At 43.7% G+C, this 20,402-nt stretch overlaps 1 protein-coding gene across 3 annotated transcripts in view; it reads right to left on the bottom strand.

Annotated features, from left to right (window-relative positions):
• LOC148408467 (polypeptide N-acetylgalactosaminyltransferase 10-like) overlaps window positions 1–16,921 on the bottom strand; it is a 53,746-nt gene extending 36,825 nt beyond the window's left edge. The window contains exon 1 of one of the 3 annotated variants that reach the window (XM_088440033.1): window positions 16,905–16,921. The gene's annotated coding sequence lies outside the window, so the exon portion shown is untranslated. Of the gene's footprint in view, window positions 1–447; window positions 534–16,904 lie in introns of those variants that run through there. The other 2 variants (XM_088440031.1, XM_088440032.1) reach the window with 2 other exon arrangements.
• Window positions 16,922–20,402: the final 3,481 nt, after the last annotated feature.

Here is a 20,402-nt window from a genome sequence, read left to right as displayed (position 1 = left end):
TTTTAAAACGAATAGTTTACGATGAAATAAAAGCACATTCTACTTGTATACTACTAAATCATATTATGTTCTTTAAATTCTTTGATAAGGTTTTATTTGAATAAGTTTGTCTCCCAAGAGGCTAAAACGTCATCATTATTGTATGCCATCACAATATCGTTGCATTTTTAGAACCCTTTATTTTGAATACAAATTCAAATTCTAATCGTTTTGTTTCAAAACTAATTTAAAAGGCAATGTATGTGAATGTACTGTACATTGTTAAACTGTAAAAAAAATACAATACACCAAACAAAGGCCGTCAGTGTCTGAGCTAAATGCATACAAGGTCGCACTATATAAAATGCTGAAGATAAGAACTAAAATTAGCTAGCATGTTATCCTCAGTCACAAGTTGTTGGATCAACAAACTAATTTTGAGCATATCATAAATGACAATATTCTTACAAAGAAAGTAAAATTTACCGACACTTGTGGGCCTGATTTCACTGAGACAGAACAACGTGTGCGTCGCTAACCGCTCTCAACTGAAGCCACAAATCTTCCTGACTACAAAATGTAATATCAACAGCGACCAGAGGCGGCGCCAAAAACAAAGCTCAAGCCAAACGAACACAAATGAACGAACTGTTAAAAGGATGAATCAGTTCCAAAACATCCCATGCGGCCCGGTCCCCAGGAGGCTTATTTATTGCTGCTTTATTCATTTGTTTGCGTATTGTAGTGGACATTTATTTTTGATCTCCATGTTTGGACTCACTAAACCACAGTGTGCTGTGCGTCTTGGCCTCGTGTTTGGCTGGCGAAGACAAAACGGACACCACACTGAACACATGAGAAGGCTGCCAAGTGGAAGCCTCGTGCTACTTTTCAGTAGTTTGGTTAACAAACGCAACAAGTGGTTGCTAGGCAAGCGGGGAAGAAAAAGGAGTGGGCCATAAAAAAGAAAAATCAATGCAAGGAAGGTAAAAGTGTGAAGAATGACAGCGCGCCGGGTTGCCAATAGATTGTGTCAGCAAGCGGAGACGAAGACGCCGCCGCGTTTGAAACGCAAGGAATGGCAAATCAATGGCGAGCCAGCAACTGGGATGGGCCTCATTCGTATTCTCCATGTGCGGGTCTCCGCTCTTATAGTTTTCATCCCGTTTGCTCGCCGTTGTCATTTTTCTCCCCTGTCTCTCGTTTCCGGGCTTTACCGTCCGAGCATGAAATGAGTCGTGAAGCGCTGAACAAGGAACAGATTACAATGTTCCCCGTGTAAAGTCTTTGAGGTCTAACAGGAGAAATGTCCGCATCCATCTGAAGGTGTCAACTGCTCAGATGTGGACGGATTTGAGTCGACCACGGTCTCGGGAATTAGTATTTTTTTGGATGTGAATTTAGGACTTTTGTCCTTTTGTCTTTTCACAAAAAAAAAAGTGAGACGTTTGAATTTTAATTAGCCGTTGTCGTTATTGCAAATTCATGCAAAAAATTCTGCCCTCTACTGGTGTACTACTGTTTAGGTGCAATAGTTGCACTAGTGCAGTGGTGTCAAACACATTTTTATTTTGGGCCGCATTGTAGGGCCGGAATGACTGTGAATTCAAATACATTTTAAGTGTGTTGATCACACATTTACCAAGATTTGGCATCAGAAGCCGGCAAAAACTGTTCAAAAACTGTTCCCCCAAATTTTTAAAAGTTAGACAACTTGCAATTTTGGTATTTTAGTCAGAAACCTGAAGTCAAATCAGCATTTCAAGGGCCACAAAAAGTGAGGTGATGGGCCCAGATCTGGCCCCCGGGCCTTGACTTTGACACCCGTGCACTAGTGCAACCACTGGATTACACGTGTAGGCCCAGGGCGACCCCCTCCCCAGAAAAAAAAAACAAAAAAAAAAACAATAACTGGCAAATCACCTTGTTTTCACTTTTTCTTTATAGTCACAATTCCACGCCTCAAGCACTGTAACACGAGTTATGAAGTGAAGGACTGCTCGATCAACGTAAACCCCCCCCCCCCCCCCCCCCCACCTCATTTTCAGCTGGGCGGGGTGGGGTCATCTATAATTCATGCCGGTGGAAGACGCGGAACAGATTGAATTGTCACAATTCAGCCTAGTCGATGGTACTTTGCAGCGACGGAGCGTGAGCCATCCTAATCAGGAGCACATTAGTGCCATGAATCACAAATAAATAACTCCTTAATGTTAAGCGCTCACAGAGAGAGGCGTTTGACGATGTTGTCTTGATTGACGACGGGGTGGGGGGGTGGGGTAGATGATCTAGCCGGAGGGGCAGGGGAGGGTGCAAAATGATATAACGTCATCCATCCATAAGAAAAAACATATTTCTCCCGAATACAAGTTGACCTCAGTTATCAGTCCTTTTTTACTTAAATTTTACAAAAACATGATTCTGTGTCTACCCCTGACATAGATCATGGCTGTCCATGATAAAAATGAGTTTGACACCCCCTGGCCGCAAGGTAAGCAGAGCTGCACAGACATTTCCCTTTCCATTTTAAACAAAGCCGCGTTGTTACATTGTTCCACCCACTTCCTGCAATTCGGCCAATCCCGAGCCATTTAACATTGTGCGCCCTTGCCATGAGCACACATTTTTCACTGACTTTTTCACCATAACAAGCCATGGACGTTTCTGTCTGAAAGCTCCTCATGAAAGGAGAATCAAGGAATCATTGGATCACACCGTTGACCTAGATGGGGTGTCTGCGGCCACATTTACGGTCCCCGACACCTGTTTCATCTGGCTCCCCACGAGCCCTTGTTCTCGGTGAGACGTTACACACGTGCGTGCACCTTCATTACCCAGCCTCGCAGATGCTCTACCCGGTGTTCACCCGCCCATTAAAGCTGGAGTGATCCCAGAAACGCAGATGCGCTCCAAACGCTAATCTGGCTAATGGAACAAGAGCGACGCCAAAACATGTGTCTCGGTTTCCATGCTGACAGTGGCGCGACCTATCGAGCCACGTTCAACCCCCGCAAACTGATAGATTGCTCTATCAGGTTTGGCTCTAGGTAGCTGATAGCTCGATAGGTTAGCCTGTATAACGGTAGGCACCGTGTGGCGCCAAGAAATTTTCCAGACTAGAGAATAAAGAGACAAGTGTGAAACGGGAAATGAAGTGGACTTCTCTCGCACTCGTGGTGCTCAATACGTGTCACGGGCTCATATTCGCACACGTATGGAAGCTGCTGCTGTGCCCACTGCAAGCAAATAAGGCTTTAGTCTTGCTCAAGGACACGTCAACATGGTCTCTAGGGTCGGGAATCCAACCCACAACCATATAGTTAGGAGGCCAACGGCGCTCAGCTCAGAGGTCAAGAATAAGACGCTATATAGTGTTTTCCGCACTATAAAGTGCAGCTAAAAGACTTGAATTTTCTCAAAAGCTGACAGCGAGCCTTATAATGCGGTGCGTCTTATGCAGAGCATTGACTGCGAGTTTTCATTATTGAGGGACAAATTAACTTCATCGCTGTAAAAATCCTTCGATTTTTAACTCTGCCGACAATTACTTCCCTTTTCATAATGGGTCCGTCCGCCGAAAAAATGATTCAGGCAGCCTCTTCGATGACGACAAAGAGGCAATCAGGCTGCGCTTGATGCATTTTTGCAAAGCATACTATATCGGATTACAGGTATATAAAAGCATCTTTAGCCTTGTGAATGACATATTACTTATTTCGCATTCAAATTAATGTTATTTGAAACATGTGGGAAAAAAATGGTCTGTTTTGAGTTATGCGGTTATAAGTTGAGCCCCCCTAATATGGCCGTTGAAAATGGGGGGTGGGGGGGGGGGACTCAACTTGCACTCGGAGAAATGTGGTAGTTAGGTAGATTCATCTGATGTCAGTAGGCGGATAAATTGACGTTGGTCAAGGTTGGCCGTACGTGTAAAAGAGCTGGTTTTGGTTCTCCTGTTGAGCGCAGCTATGAGTGGCAGCGTTGGAAGAGTTTTGAAGAATGGGAACGCGGGCCGACGCCAGCGGCGGCCATCTATCGCGGGCGCCTTCACACCTCTGCTGACAGGAGTGCGGCACGGTGGCAGGTGAAGTGGAGAGACGGCAGAGTGATGGCTCCTTATCTCCCCGTCAGCCGCTGTTGCCATGGCGATCGATAGATTGCCGCCAGGGTCGATTAGCGCCGCCGTGACTCTCACCTTCCTCGTCCATCCTCATTTCACTTCATAGATTTTTATCCCTCCCAAGTGTGAAAGAAAGTGCACTACAGTAAGCGTGCGCTAGTATTAGCGCTGAGCTGTGTCATTGCTGCTTTTACTGCACCTGATGGTTATGGATGAGCTGCACATTTGGACACTATCATTTAGCAACAGGAAATGTAAGAAAAACGACTATTCTGACTTGAGCCACAGAAAAAAGGAAGATGCTCATTTTGGTTCAGAGTTTGGACATTACAACGTGGTAGCAAAGCAGCTAGTTTTGTCAAATTCAACCCCCAAATCCTGTTTTGCTGATCAACCAGAAAAGTGATGTCGAAACCATAAAAAAAAAGTATTTCCGTACTATAAGGCGCACCTTCAATTAATGACATAGATTAAAATGTTTTACATATATAAGGCGCACCGGATTATAAGGCGCACCCTTAATTAATGACATTTTAAAACGTTTTCCATATATAAGGCGCACCGGATTATAAGGCGCATCCTTAATCAATGACATATTTTAAAACGTTTTCCACATATAACGCGCACCGGATTATAAGGCGCACCCTCAAATAATGACATATTTTAAAACTTTTTCAATCACAATAAAGTAATACTCAAAGTAATAATAATAACTCATAATAACACATAATAACTCAATATGAGCAACCTTGTTCAATTGTAAACACACAAAAAAAACAGGTAAAGCTTACTTTATCACTTCGTTCCCCATCTATGAATCCCAATCTCAATATTGATCCATATATAAGGCGCACCTGACTATAAGGCGCATCATCAGCTTCGAAAAAAAAATAAGGCTTTTAGGTGCGCCTTATAGTGCGGAAAATACGGTATAAAACATCTCAATGGCATCAAAATGGCGCTTTGAATGTTGGAGGTTGCTTCAACCTTAACACATTTCCATTTGGCCCTTCGTAGTCAAAATCGCCCTAGTTTTAATCTGTTTAGGAGAAAAAAAAAAAAAAACTCAGAGTCCTCTTCGGACCTTGTGGGAAATCCACATAGTTGGACGTCAAAGCTAGCGCGTCGGCTTTCAATCCAACAAGGGACATTTACGTCTCCAGACCAATCGTGCCGGAATGCTTGTTTTGATATGTTCTGCAAACAGATGATGTACAGTCAGAGTAAATGATACCGATATTGGATTGATCTTGTCCCCCCCCAACATTTCAGCAGCATATTTCAAGGCCGTGAGAAGACGCGGAGGGAGCATAAACATATAAATACTCACATATTAATGCGCAGCTTCGCATTGAGGAAAGACGGGAAGTGCATGAAAGGGGATCATGCATTAATCATCGCGCACGCGTGCACGACGAGATCAAAAAGCGCCGTTTAAATCATCTAAAGTCTTGCGAATGTTTCCCTAAGGTCTTCGGGGTGGGGGGACAAACAAGTGTGTTTGTTTTCATTTCCGACGAAAATTCTCCGTGTACTCATAAAAGTAACTGCTGGTTGTTTTGTCTGAATGGAGCTATGATTTTAAAATCAATCGCTTCAAAGCAAACGCCGGTCAAAAGTCGGACGCGGGGTTCGAGAGACTTTCTTTTTAAAACGTCTTTTAATGATTGCCTACCCGATATATTGTTGATTGATGAAAGTGGTGGCTGGGTCTCCTATTTTATTTGCCAAATTCGGATTTATTATAGTCCTCTATGAAAGCAAAGATCTTCTCATCAAGCTAGAACAAAAGAAGAATTTGTCAATGGTTCAAACATCCTTGTTACTCTTCCATGGGATTTGCTGATCATCTTACTTGGGATATTCGTGACCCAAGTGATGAACACTCCAAAATGAATGCATTCTATATCAAATATTCTCAAACTGGCGCCGTCCGTTTGTATTGTAGCGGCATCGCTCGTTCTTAGCAGCCAGGCTAACCTCATCTTTGTTTTGCTGCAAATGTTCAATCCGACGCCCTTTGTTTTCTCTTTGTGCACAAAACGACGTCCCCTAAGAACGAATGCGCATTTCTCCGAAGGCGCGCGGGCACGTTTGCAATCCCTTCCCACGGAGCCATTGTGTTTGATTCCCATTGTCGGTGTCGGCGACGGATGAAAATAGCGCACGCCGGCAACAATGGGCGCTGCTGGCGTGAGATGATAATGAGGGATAATGGACCTTCGCATTTGGCCTGCCGGCTTGAGCCTGGAGGAAGGCATGATGAGAAACAACGAATCCTTAATAAGGCCTAATGAGAGCGGCCCTTCCTATGGACTAAATAAGGCGGCACGGGGTCCAGTATTTGACGTGAAGCTGGTAGCTAGTCTCTGTTATACAACAGATACTATACAAAAATATTTAATAAAAATATAACAGTGTTATTCACGATACAAACACATCAACTAAACGTTTATACAACATCAAACGTACAAACACGCATGTCGCATGAAAGTCAAAAACACAGCTCTCAAGCGATGCTTTCACGGGCACAAATAAAGTAGAAGTTACGACAACACTGGGAGCTGTCGAGTGGCCATATTTACAGAAACTAGTGAGTTCAGTTGACGTCGTCACTGTCCCGTGAGTCGAAGGTGTCATGCGATTAAATCGTAATACAGCTTGGAATGAACTGAAATCATATCAATTATTAAAAAACGCCTGAAGAGGGAGGCAAAACAACACAAACAATAGATAACGCTTACAGACCATGACGAGTTTAAATTTTGGGTGTGGCCACGTGAAAGTCAAAAACACAGCTCTCAAGCGATGCTTTCACGGGCACAAATAAAGTAGAAGATACGACAACACTGGGAGCTGTTGAGTGGCCATAATTACAGAAACTAGTGTGTTCAGTTGACGTCGTCACTGTCCCGTGAGTCGAAGGTGTCATGCGATTAAATCGTAATACAGCTTGGAATGAACTGAAATCATATCAATTACTAAAAAACGCCTGAAGAGGGAGGCAAAACAACACAAACAATAGATAACGCTTACAGACCATGACGAGTTTAAATTTTGGGTGTGGCCAATTGATCAATGGACCGGTACAGAGCCTTGGACCTGACGTTGGGGACCACTGAGGACTGAGTGAGGACAGACAGACAGGACATCTGATTTTAGCATTCACAGACTTTTTCTAAATTTTCATATCATGGGCAATGGCAAGAGTTGTTTATTTTTTAGCAAGACAGTAGCATTGGCAACTTGACTTGTAGTTGAGCCCAACGGACACGCCGACACATTCGACGCCCTTCCTTCACTCAAGTGCCGTCGATGCACTTTCCACTTGAACCCAACCGATTTTCCGAAACATACAATCTCCATGATGGACGCCTCGGAAGCGAGGCCGGCTGACCTTTTAGCGCAAATGACGGCAGTTTCCTTCAAAGCTTAAAAGCTGATTTACCTCCACTGAGGCGGATTTTTCCGCTTCCTCTACCATGTTGGATTGTTAAGAAGGCTGCTCCTGTTCAACACCGTTGTGTATATATATATATATATATATATACACAAATGTACAAAACGTGGATGAAGGGCTCGTTATGGTCTCATTTGCCCGACTCGCCGGGCTTGCAATATGCCCAGTTTCTCGTCTTTGATTAGCTTTTACGGTTCCTGGCCGCCCTGCCAGGAATGCTAATGAGGACATTTGCGGACGAACGGGACCTGGATCCCGCGTCCAAGCAATCGAAATTGTCCAGTAAGTGGAAGAACCTCAAATGAGCAAAACAATGTACGGTACAGTAGATCCTAGCAAACCTACTGCTAGCCCTAACCCTGTTTAATTTATTTGAAAAAAAAAAAAGTCTAGCGGAGGGTTTTCTGTGGCTCATGTTTTTCTTTTTTTTATTGGCATATCCTCCCGGCTGGTTTATTAACGTTTTTATTGCAAGCGTTATCTGAAAAGCCAACTGATTTTGAACATTTCGACGCAAGTCCGACAGAATATTGACGAAATTGGTTGTACCAAATGAAAGATTGGATTCCATTCTTCACATAGAAACACAGAACAGCGCCTTTGACACAAAAACCTTCTCGGTCGCATCTGAAACATCCTAAAATACGAACAAAAACGATGGCAAAATAAAGAGTTTGGACACAAATTGGCTCTCAGGAGGATATCCAAGTTTATTTTGAGGCTCGCATCCAAGTCCGCTCGGATTTTCTTTCGGGCTGGCTAATGGCGCTTTCTCTTATTTGCGTCGGAAAAGAGCGAGTGAATTGCGGCGGGAGAGCACGCCTTGTGAATCCGTGTCCCGCCACCACGAGGCGGGGGAGGAGGGGTTCCGAGGTGAATGCAAATGAGCCAGCCTGCCAGCTACATCTGATTAAAAGTAATCGCCTGGCGGTATCAGCCAAAACACACAGAAACTAAAAGACACGATATGGAAAAGAGATTAGCTTGGGAGGATTTTTTATTTTTTTTTTGGCAGGCTCTAGATAAAAGATCTCATTATTGATAAGCGCTTCAAGTTTAGGGAAGAAGGCGAAGTAAAAGAACGTGAACTTCTAAGAGGCACGGCTTCAAACTTGCCACTTTTGTCCATCAGATGTTGTTGAACATTTCACCGGTTTGCCTTTTGATGTCATTTTTTCTGTGAGACAATTGAAGTATTTATTGATTTTTTTTCTTTTTTACTCAACACAAACTACAAAATACAGATGAGAAGTTGCGAGTCTCGACTTTTTTGGCTACAAAGAAACGCTCAAGGTCCTGAATGTGAAGAAATCGTCTGATTTTTCCTGTTAAACGCTTTGTTTTTCTTCAAAGTTGTATGCTCGTCACCTGTCTCTGTTTGTTTGCTTGCGACCTCTTAGGTGCGAATTCGGCAGGGGTGTGTAGACTTTTTAAATCTACTAGGAGTGTCCCCTGAACGGCAAGGGGAAGAAGTGGGTCGGGGGCGGGATGATTACGGATGGACAGCAAATAAGCGCTGGCCTGTTTCCCTGATGGATGACGGCAGCGAGCCGTCCGCTTTTGTGCCGGCTAATTAAATGACACATTTTCACCCTGGAAACGAGTGCCGGCAGCGCGCGACTTTTCGCATCGGGCGCAGGAGCCGCAGGCGTCCCTTTTCTCATTTGAGGCACAGACGGAGGTGGTTTAACCTTTTGTGTCATGCGTTTGTCCTGAGAATGTGTCACAAGTGACTTGTTTTTTTTTTTGCGGCCTGAAAAAACTTTTATCGTTTGTGCTCTAAGAATGGATTGATGTGATGGGCCCACTTGGCCCACGAGCCTTGTGTGAAGCCCCGCTATTTTCAGAAGGTAATATCCATTTTGTTTCACGGCCCGCCGCCGAGTCAGTCCAGAGAAAAGTAACAGGAGCGACTATTAGTCCCGTCTAATGTCACACATTCCAAGTGAGCACCGGAGCCCCCGCAGATTTTTCCATTTGCCCGACACGCTATTGTTCTGGAATTGTCCCTCTGCTAAGTGACAATCCATTGGATAGGTTCCAGCGCCGGAGCCTTTCACAATATGTCGCGGCCCTCCTGGGAAATTTCCCTTTCGCTCACCACCAATTTGCCCGGCCTCTCCCGCTGCGAAATAGGTTGCGGGAGAAGAAAATTGCCCGCTACGTCGGTGACAGACACTCGCCGCGAATGCCGTCATCCGCTTGATGGGACCCCTGTGATTATTGTCAAGTGGAATTTGAACGGCGGGCGCAGAGGCCTCTGCGGCGGGGTGCGACGGTAGCTTCGCTCCAACCCTAATAGCCACCTTCCAATTTTTCGTAAGCACTACCTTACTCGATCGTAAGTATGCAGGTGCGGACATTACTTTCTAACCTCTTGCTAAAACTCATTCTTTCAATGTATTTATATATGTCAGAATGTATTCATAGGCTAAATACAAAAAACAGCAGTTTTTTGCAGGTTCAGTACTGTAAGCACATACTTTTTTGCAAGTTACATGCTGAAAACATTGCGTTTTTTGCAAGTTACAAGCTAAAAACTTTACATATTTTGCAAGTTACATGCCAAATGTTGCATTTTGTCCAAGTTACACGCTAAAAACATTGCGTTTTTTGCAAATTACAGGTTAAAAACAGCATTTTTTTGCAATTTACATGCTAAAAACATTGCATTTTTTCCAAGTTACATGCTAAAAACATTCCATATTTTTAAGTTACATGCTAAACGTTGCATTTTGTCCAAGCTACATGCTAAAACATTGCATTTTTTTTGCAAATTACAGGTTAAAAACCGCATTTTTTGCAAGTTACATGCTAAAAACAGGCTGTTTAGCAAGGTATATGCTAGAAAGTTAAACTCTAAAAATTGCAAGTTAAACCCTAAAAAGAGTTTTTTTAAATCACATGCATAAATCTGCGGTTTTTGCAAGTTACATGCTAAAATCACAATTTTTTTGCACACACATATAATGATACTCATCCACTCAATGATGAAGTAAAATGCTTATGTTTTTTTTTCGGTTGGTATTTTTTCCGGTGTATTGAGTAAGCGTATGCAACTTTTTAAAATATTTTTTTTAAGCATTTACCCTACATTAATAACACCAATTGTTCAGTTCAAAGTGCACTCCTCGAAGGCTGGTCTCCTGTGTGTTTTGAATGTTTCTCTTGCCAGTGCAGGAGCTTGATAATCACTCCTGGTTTTCAACTCCTGGATGCCATTTTTAATTCTTTGTGATGGACACAGAGCCTTCAGCGAAGGCGTTTTTTTTTTTTTTTCTTTGCACATTTTTTTTTTTAACCCTGAGAAAAATAGCATTTATGCATCTTGGGCAGACAGGATGCTGATAATCAGCGGCAAGACATTCCTCCCTCCTCCAGACCGGGTCCTCATCTATCGACTCGGCCTTGTTGACTCAAGGCTGCTAATGCGTGGAATAGCAATCCGCCGCGTGCGATATTTACTCGCAAGATGGACGCTGGGTGCGCCGTCTGGTTCCCTCGTCCTTCTGGCAAATTCATTAACAAAGCGCAAACAAAACAAATCGCTGCCGCAGATGTTCCAGGATTTTATTTTTTTATTTCTCCTTTACAGCTGAGAAAAAAAGTGTTTTGATTTATTACTAGATGAATGCAATTCCTGAAGAAATCGAATGTGAGAGCGTAAGGCTAAATGGAGAGAGGTCGTATAAATTGAAATGAAATAAACTGATGTGTAATGCGAAATATGAAATCTCCCAATGTAAGTGAATGGTCATTTTTGGGGGTGGAAAATGGAGAATTGTGGGAACATTTTGGAATGTGTGAATTACTGGAATGTTGGGAATGATCCCTAAAGTGAAATAAATGAGGTAAATGTTGTGAATGTGAAATGGGAAAGCCTTAAATATTCAATTTCAAATCTTCCGTTGGAAATGAATGGCACTTTTTGGGGTGTGAAATAGGGAGTTGTGGGAAAACGGTAAATATTTGGAAGACCAAAAATACAAGCTCCTCTCACCTGAATATTTTAAAATGTTGAGGTTGGAATGGCATGAATCGGACGAATTGGAATTGAGTTGAATACAAACGATATATACACGAATATATACACTAATATATATATATATATATATTAGTGTGTGTGTGTTTTAGATGCTGAACCAGATGATCCGTTTAAAAAAAAGAAACCCAAACGTCCGAAACCGGGAACTACCACGCCGAAGTGACACGATAAGGTCAACTTGTCTTGCTGATGCAGCTAATGTGAGCCGTTCATTATTTATTTTGCCCTGGTAACGTGAAGGCTGCGGAAGGCGGCACACACGCTCACACTTCATTAATGTCATTTTATTATTCATGGCAAGATGAGGAGGGGGTGAAGTTGCAGCAGGAAGTCAAGCTGTTCTGACCTTCACACAAAATGGTCGGCAGGAAATGATTACCTCGAGCCAAAAAGCTGCCGGGAGGTTATGGATGACTTTTTTGCTTCCAGGAAAAGTAGCTTAGCATACAGCATTTATCAATTTAAATGAAATGTCAAAAAGTGCCATGACACCTTCAACACCCGCATGCATTTGTGGATTAATATTCAGCAGCAACGTCGGCGCTACGCAGGGAACGATGCTAAATAAAATTTTAGCAAAATTGAGAAGCCCCACCTAAAATTTGAGTTTCCGTCCTAAATACACCTCCAAAATTTGATTCCAAAACACTTTCGTATCATTTCAAACACACCTGTCCTCTAGGGACGCTACCCTGCATGTTTTCTGGTTTTCTCGACTCAAAACACCTGATTCAAATGATTCGCTTGTAAGCAAGCACTGCAGGAGCTTGAAAGTGGTTCTAGTTATCTGAAACAGGTGTGCTTAGGAGAAAAGTTTCGAAAACACGCAGGTGCTTCAGGTCATGCTCCTGCTGAAAACTGAACCTTTGTAGGATAAAAAGTGTTCAGGAGCAGGTTTGTATATTGCTGCATTCATTTTCCCTCCATCCAGACTAGTCTGCCAGTTGCTCCAACTGAAATACAGTACGTCCCCATAGCATGATGCTCCCACCCCCATGCCGCGCAGGTTTTTTTTATCCCCCCGAACACGACGCCTGGCATTCGCACCAAAAAGTTCGACTTTGTTTCTCAAGGTCTAAGAGTCATTCAGGTGCCTTTTGGCAAATTCACCATTGTGACCGCCATGTTTCTTTTACTAAGGAGAGGCATTTAAGCGGAAGAAACACCGTAGGGAAGATCAGCGGGAAAAAAGCTGCATCTGAGCTCATTTTCCACTATGATGATGGCGTTGACTAAACTTATTTTGGTGTTGTCCTCTGAAATATCAATAATATAATTAATTCATTCATTAATTTCCAGGTGTTCTCAATAGCCTCCTGTTTCTATTTGTATCTTGAGAAGGAGCACTAAGAACGGGTTGCAATTACGAACACTCGGCATTCACGCATCAGCCGCACTTAGGTCGCTATGGAAACGACATCAATAAATATCCACACTATGGGCCAGATATAAATAGGCACGCGCCATGTGTCTCCAGCTGATTTTCTTGAATGTCTGAGCCGCTCTGCTTTGATTACCGGACCGTCACACTTGATGAAATATGTCACTCGGCCGGGACGTGAGCGGGAGTTGACAAATTGAACATATTTGATCAACTTTGTCTCATGTCGCATTTGCTGGGTTGGTTTATGGCTTTTTTTCTTCTTTTTTTAAGGCGGCCATCATTTCCATAGAAAAACGACACGTTGATAGATTAATGTTTATTTTAGTTGGCCGTCAAAGTCAGGAAATTAAATTAAATGCAGCATCCGACAAAGACAAATGCGCTGTCTCGCCAGATACAAAAACAACAACGATTGCAACATGCAACACTGGAAGAAATCTCACAGCACGCCGCCAAACAAAAACGCAACAAGTATATAAAGTGCTCTCTCGTTCTTAGCGTTTGATTCGTTTACGGAATGGGGGAGAAAAAATACCGTTTAGAAATCTATTCAAGCCTCTCAAATGGTTTAGAGGCATTTAAAATGATCAAAACAAACATTTTACAGTATTTCTCTCACTGTTTTTCCACCTGCGAGACGATAATTTAAGACCACTCTGTCAAGCTCTTTGTTACTCCCGCTTGAGGTTTACTGTAAACCAGAAAATTAAACATGGTCTTTTTAAAACGCCAAAATGATCTCGCAATCCATTCCATACCCAACGAAACCTTAACCCTAACCCTTACATCAGAATATTAATCATCGTCCATCTTTTGGTCAACAAAACTTGACAACTTAGGAACATTTTTGACATTTTTGTCTGCCATGTTTGTATTGCTCTCGGGGAAAAAAGTAAGTAAATCCAGAAGGAAAACACGGTTTTGTTTACAATAAATGCTGCTCACATTGTGAGCCTCACAGTTTGAGGTAATGATCAAATAGGTTACAACTTCTTCCTCCAGGAGTAACTTCAAAATAAAATATATTTTCCAAAACGCCTTCAAAATAAGAGCAGTCATTACGCCCAGACAAAATAAACTCGACGAACTATACACACTGGTAAAAATAAGCCAGAAAGTGAAGAAATGAGAACAAAACGCTTCAGAAGCTTGAGAAGAGGAACAAAACAGACAGGAAGAAACATAACAAAAACTCAAAATAAAAAGCAGACGTTTCTACCAAAATAGACTTTGACTTTTACCTTTTTACTGAGCAATATTTGGGACTCCAAACATTTGTGTTTTCGGTCTTGCGACCCAACAGTTTTCAGTAGTAAAATAAATATGGCCCAATTTTTGTCAATTTTCAATTTTCTGTTTGACCTCCTCCATCTTTCGATAGCGGGTCAGGAGGGCCCGAATGGCGTCGGAAAGGCGACGGCGGCCTTGCATAAGAAACGGTAAAGAATCCACACAAATCTGGTGTTGTTTGCAGCCCAATTACTGTTCTCTCTACTTCCAAAATCCAAAACGTTTGTCCCATGTTGTAAACCTGGATCAGCGCTGTCCGTTATTGGTTAGAATCACGTGAGAATCTTATCTCCAAGCCCAAATTTCACATCACAGCGGATATCTCGTCAGGATGTGGAATGATCCGACAGAGCCGAGGATGTGCGGTTGCCTGGCCGTACCGGAACGCCGGAGGAGATCACAAGGTGTTCCGCTTACATCGGAACATGAAAAATGCTTCAGGGATGGAAAAATAAAAGCATAAATCTCTGCTATTGTCTTATCGCGTCACATAGTGGGCTGGTGGAGTCAACCTTTTAGAGGCGCGGCGCTGATAACGCCGGCGAGAAAGCAACTTCCTGCGGTTCTGCGCTTCCCCTGCGGCAAGCGGCGTCCTCCGCGGAAAGCGGCAGACATCCGCAGCCGCGCTCGGGGGGGGGGGGAGGTCGCTGCGCAAGCCAAGCGTGTCCGTGCCCGTGGTGGCAACCGGGAAATGTTGGAATAAAGAAGTGAGACACTTGGCAAATAAGGCCTACAGGAAGCGAGGCTGCAATTGAATTATTTCCCACCCTCAGTCCCAAACTCATCCAAGCATGTCATCATGAACTTTGAGTTGCCACATATCCAGAAGCAAGAAGAATTCCATAAAGTCAAGACAAAGTGAAATAAGAACTTGTTTCCATACGCTTAATCCTCGTGCATAAAAGGTACCAATGTGGGATCTTTTTGATGATATCTTTGTGAAATCAAAGGAGAAAGCATTGGAAAAAAAACACTAGGGTGTTGAAATTTCACGCTAATGCAAATTCTAAACTGTTGCAGCTTGGCGTACTAAATAATTACAACGCATATGTCCATGGGTACCAGGTTGGACTCAGTTTAATCCACGTTTTTTCGATGGATGTTAAACCTATGTGATACATTTCTTGCGATTTTTGAACCAAGCTCTTTAGCGGTGCTTCAGAGAGAAATTTCTCGAATGACTTGCGTGTAACACTTTAAGACAGTACGTGGCGCCGAAGACCACTGTCAACTCCTACACAAAAACGCCAACTTTCTTCAAACCAGTGCGAATGCACGGAGTTACTATGTATGCGTGGTAGAAAAGCCTAGTATTTCATAAAAACTACATATGTACGGATAGCGCTCATGCCAGTGAACACTGAGTGGTTTCAAGAAAAAAATAATTCGTTAAAAATGTTAGTTATCTGAAGGAAATTCATATTTTTCAAATTCAATTTATCAATAAAATAGTATGTACATGGAACTGTATTATTCTAATAAAGATTGAGACGATGCAATGTCAGTATATGGTCCTGGCCCAGGGGAAGTGGGGACAAGTCGGCACCTCCAAAAGGAACAGATGGCATCCCCCGACCACACCAGGAACAAAAGGCTAGGTGTGGCCTTCAAGAGAAGATATCAGTCAGGGTTTTATGGTGCTCAGACTTCCTCCCGCTTCAAAGAATGGCCGGCAGAACAAAGACTTTTGAAGACACCATCCCCACGCAAACAGACCCCCACGCACGCACGCACGCACACACGCACACACCGACAGACACGCACGCACGTGCACGCACACACACACACCGACAGGCACGCACGTGCGTGCACGCACACACACACACACACCGACGGGCACGCACGCACGGGCACGCACATACACACACACTTGCAATCCACAGTGGGACTAGATGACCCGGAAGGGTATAAGAACTGAATGTTGAATGTGAAACGTTGCCATTTTTCTGCTCGGACCCGCGGCAGGACTGGCCCGAGGCCTCGTGTACTTTCCCACTCTGTCTGGATTAAATCGATTGTTTCACTATGTTGTGGTATGGGCGATCTTTCAACAAAAACGAACACGCTAGGAACTAGTTTAAGGCAGGAAGCTTTTTCTAGATTCCTTCATATCCCGCCCTCCAAAGCAGGTACCACATTGGTACAAAAAACACCAGAGTAGTCTTTCTAAAAAAGAATATGCACAAAGTGTGTGGGAGAGTTAAGACCATTTCATACGGTCTCTCCATTTTACCAATTTAGCCCTAAAGCCGGTAGGTGTGAAAAGTTTCCTTCGTGGGGGTTCGCTGCACCACTAAAACACTTCACTCCCTGAAGCCAGGATTCATTCGAAGGACCCTTCGCTCTGAAATCAGTGCCCGGTCGCAAAATCCTTGTCGACGGCGCTAAGGCTTCCTCATTGGTGCAATTGTTTATCAAGACCAACCTATCCTTTGTCGGCCCTGCCTCCCGCTGTGTTGTACGCCATTCGGAGACGAAAAAAGACAAAAGGAAAAAAATAAAAAACAAAGGAGGCTTTGAAGAGGATTAGAACGAGCAGGATTAGAGCAAAACGTTCTGTGTGTTAGTGGGAAGGGAGACATACGGGGAAAGTGATAAGGGGGGGGTGTAGGAAGGGAGGGCTTACCTGCTCCGAGTAGATGGGGCTTGAACGGAGGTCCCTTGATATGGAAATGCGCTTGTGCGGGGATGAATGTTTGATGGCTGCCAAGGCCCAACATGCTGCAAGCGCCAACAAAGCATGAAATATACATTACCGCCGGCAGCTTTGCGACGGAAGCCAGAAGTGTGATCTACACAAACACGCTCGGGCACTTTCGGAAAACTTAAACGAGCGGCGCACCCAGGGCTTTTCGTTATGATACCCGGTGTCTCTTTAGCGGTTTCTCCGGCATCCCTTCTTCCGGGACGCTCGTGTCGTCATCACCAGAGACGGAGTTCCAAAATGGGGGCGAAGAGTCCTCGGGTCTGCCGCTTTTTTTTGCAGGTACGCCCATCGCCCTTTCGCAGACCCGGATCCGGGTTCTGGAGTTTGCAGTCTGAGCGGGAAGGTCTCGTGCCGGCCAACCACATTGGCTGTGAGGCATAAGCCTCTTTCACGCAGTCTGTAAATCCGGCCATTTTCCACCGCCTTTGTGCGGAACTGGGGCAGGAAGTTGACTCGCAATTTTCCGGATTGCTCTAATTCCGCTCTTCCCGTCTCTTCTATGTCATTTTTTGTCTGTTCTTCTAGAAGTTGGGTCTTCGGGTTAGCATAAATTGTCTCCTCCACATGTCTGTCGGGTTCATAAATCTCCACAACTTTCTCCCTTTGTGATATTGTTCCCCGGAACTTCTAGCTCTCCTAAGTTGCCTCCTGGAGTCTGAATGCCAGGTTTTAGGTGGGTTCCCGCAGTCGTTCGCTACGTTTAGGTTGCTCATTCCAATTGTTCTCCGAGGTTTGTGAGTCCGCTTTTCACGTGGATATTGTTGTCCCAAGTTGTCTCCTGGTCAAGTCAACAAACCTGATGATCATTCATTTTCAAAACCTTGTATTCTGTTTTCCCACTTTTATGACTTTGCTCCTCTAGAATTGGATAGACGTTTCAAGTTGTTCACTTGAGAAGAGACTTCTAAAAAGTCCCCAGAACAGTCTACTGCATTCTGCCATTCCCAAAGCCTGTTTGTCCGAGCCGTTCTCCCAAGTCTGTGATCCTGTTCCTCTCAAATTGGGTCGTTTTTCCAAATTGTTTCCCGGGCAGGTCTTCCTGTTTCTCTGAAAGTCTCGATCTATCTTGATCCCATTGTAACATTCCCTAAGATCATTCTTTCCATCCGTTCTCCAGGGCTTGTGAGTCAATTCCTCTACAACTTAAATCTTGTAGTTCTTCCAAATGCTCCTGGACAAGTCCAGCAGGTTTTCAGAAAGTCTGGCAAACTATATATCATATTCTATCAGTCGCTTATCCAATCCATCTAAACAGGTTTGCGAGTCAATCCCTGCGACGTTGTCTCCTGGACAAGTCTTCTGGATATCCCAAAATTCTGGACAACTGTATGTCTCTTCTTTTTTGTTGTTTATTCTGCCAAGATTTGTGAGCTGGTTCTTCAAGAATTCAGTTGTCAGATGTTCAAGGACGCTTTGTGCTCCACTGACAAGTTCCAGTAAGTGGGTTAGGGTTAGGGTTAGGGGTCCAGTGGACGGTCACTTCCATACTCCAATTCTTGAAGGTAGTCGCTCGTGCTTCGCAGCAATCCTTTAGAATCTGAAGAGTTTGTCTCATTTCTTTGAAGGCTGATCTTGAAACTACCAGCTGACTCATCTGCGATTTCATTTGTCCGTGGGAAGTTCTTGGTCGGATCAGCTGTTCTTTATCCTTCTCTCTGTATCCGTTCTTTAGTGCTTGATGTTTTTATGATTTATGTTCCGCTTTAAGCCTAAACAAAATGTGTTGAGTTTCCTCCCTTGTTTCCTCGCGAAAGCGCTGAGCGTGACAGTTAATCATCCCTCCTTGTCATTTGATTTACGGCCCGAAAGTCTTTCTAAAATGCCGCCGCCGTCTCACATCATATCAATCACGCCCCTCTAATCGCCTCTCCCATCTTAATTGCATTTTTCCATCCCCTACCATCAGACTCTTCCTGGTCGGTCGGCACAAAACAATGTGGCGTCCGTCCCCTGCCGAGGCGTCTTCCTCGCCGGCTGCTTGCGAACTCGGCGCTCTCGCCGCTACGCAGCGTGTCATTTGAAGCTCGCCGCATGGCGTTAATATTTTTCAGCCCTGCGGCCATGGGAAGGCACAGAAATGCTCCGGTCTTAAAAGTCCACCCGCCGCTGGGCTGCGTTCTTCTTTCCATGTCACTATTTTTTAATTGGCATGCTGGGGATCGCAAATATGAAATTACTGTTAAATATTCATTAAAAATGAACTACAATGCTTTTGTCAATGTGGTTTTATAGTCAGCGGTCCCCAAACTACGTCCCACGGGCCGGAACGTAACTAGAGACGATTTTTTTTTTTTGCTTTTTGGACCAGACTTACACGACATTCTATGCCACCCTTCTTCAGTCTGTCCCATCTGAAACCCCCCCCCCCAAAAAAAAAAAAGAAATCCTTGATAAAATAAACGGAACAATGGCGAAAAGGTGAGTCAAGATGAAGGTTGAGTCGGAGTCTTATTCGCCAAATAACATTCAAATGCAACAAGAATAATGAATAATTTGTTGAATTCAATATGGACTTAATTAAAAGGAAACGAGAAGAAAATAGGAAAATGAGCTTTCGCTTCCTCTTCATGATTGCGAAGCCCACTTTCTCTGACTCGCAGTACCAAAGTGAATATACTATTCATCAAGTGAAGTTTGTGAATTTATTACGCTTTCAAGCTTATTATTATTAGGCTTTTTAACAGGCCCTTTTGCTTTTTACATCTTCTGCACTGCGTCTCATTGATTTTTTTTTTTTGCTCAGAAAGAAGAAACTGAACAGGGTTAGTGAAAAGTCCGCCATCCAATTCCCCCAACATCCACGCCGTCTCTTGCACTTTGAATCAAGCTCATTAGCCGCCAGTGAAGAAGCGGACCGAAGCGGCGCGGGCGGCGCGCTCTCACCCCCCCCCGTTCGATTCACGTCGGAAAGAAAGTGGAAGTTGGAAGTTTGCTCATCGTTTGGTTATCAAAACAAGCTCATTAAGCTGCAGGATTGGGGAGACGCGCTGCTAATGAGGAGCCTGCTTTGAATATACAAAATAACTCAAGAGAGCTATCAAAAGATTTAAAAGTTAGCTGGACTGAAGCCACGCCCCCTTACGCGTACCACCAATCACCACACAACACGAACACAGAAGTGGTTATCGAATAAAGATGACAAGTGTTAGCCCGCTAACCAAAATTTAGTTCTAGTATTAAAGTTATGCTGACAACTTTTTGGTCACAAGTTGGAATAAATGCAAAAGTGGCTGCCATGTTAGAAAACCTTGCATACTCGAAGCTCTCCACAAAACAATACCGTATTTTCCACACTTCCCAGATTATAAGGCGCTCCGTCAATGAATTGGCCTATTTTGAAGCCATTTTCATATGTAGGGCGCACTGCATTATAAGGCACATAGAGTAGAAGCTACAGTAGTGGCTGGGCTTGCACAA

The sequence above is a fragment of the Hippichthys cyanospilos genome, chromosome 18, assembly GCF_059441005.1.
Source record: "Hippichthys cyanospilos isolate Australia breed blue-spotted pipefish chromosome 18, RoL_Hcya_1.0, whole genome shotgun sequence".
Lineage (NCBI taxonomy): Eukaryota > Metazoa > Chordata > Actinopteri > Syngnathiformes > Syngnathidae > Hippichthys > Hippichthys cyanospilos.
The sequence above is the reverse complement of the archived record's forward strand: the minus strand, read 5'-3'. Positions and strand labels throughout refer to the sequence as shown.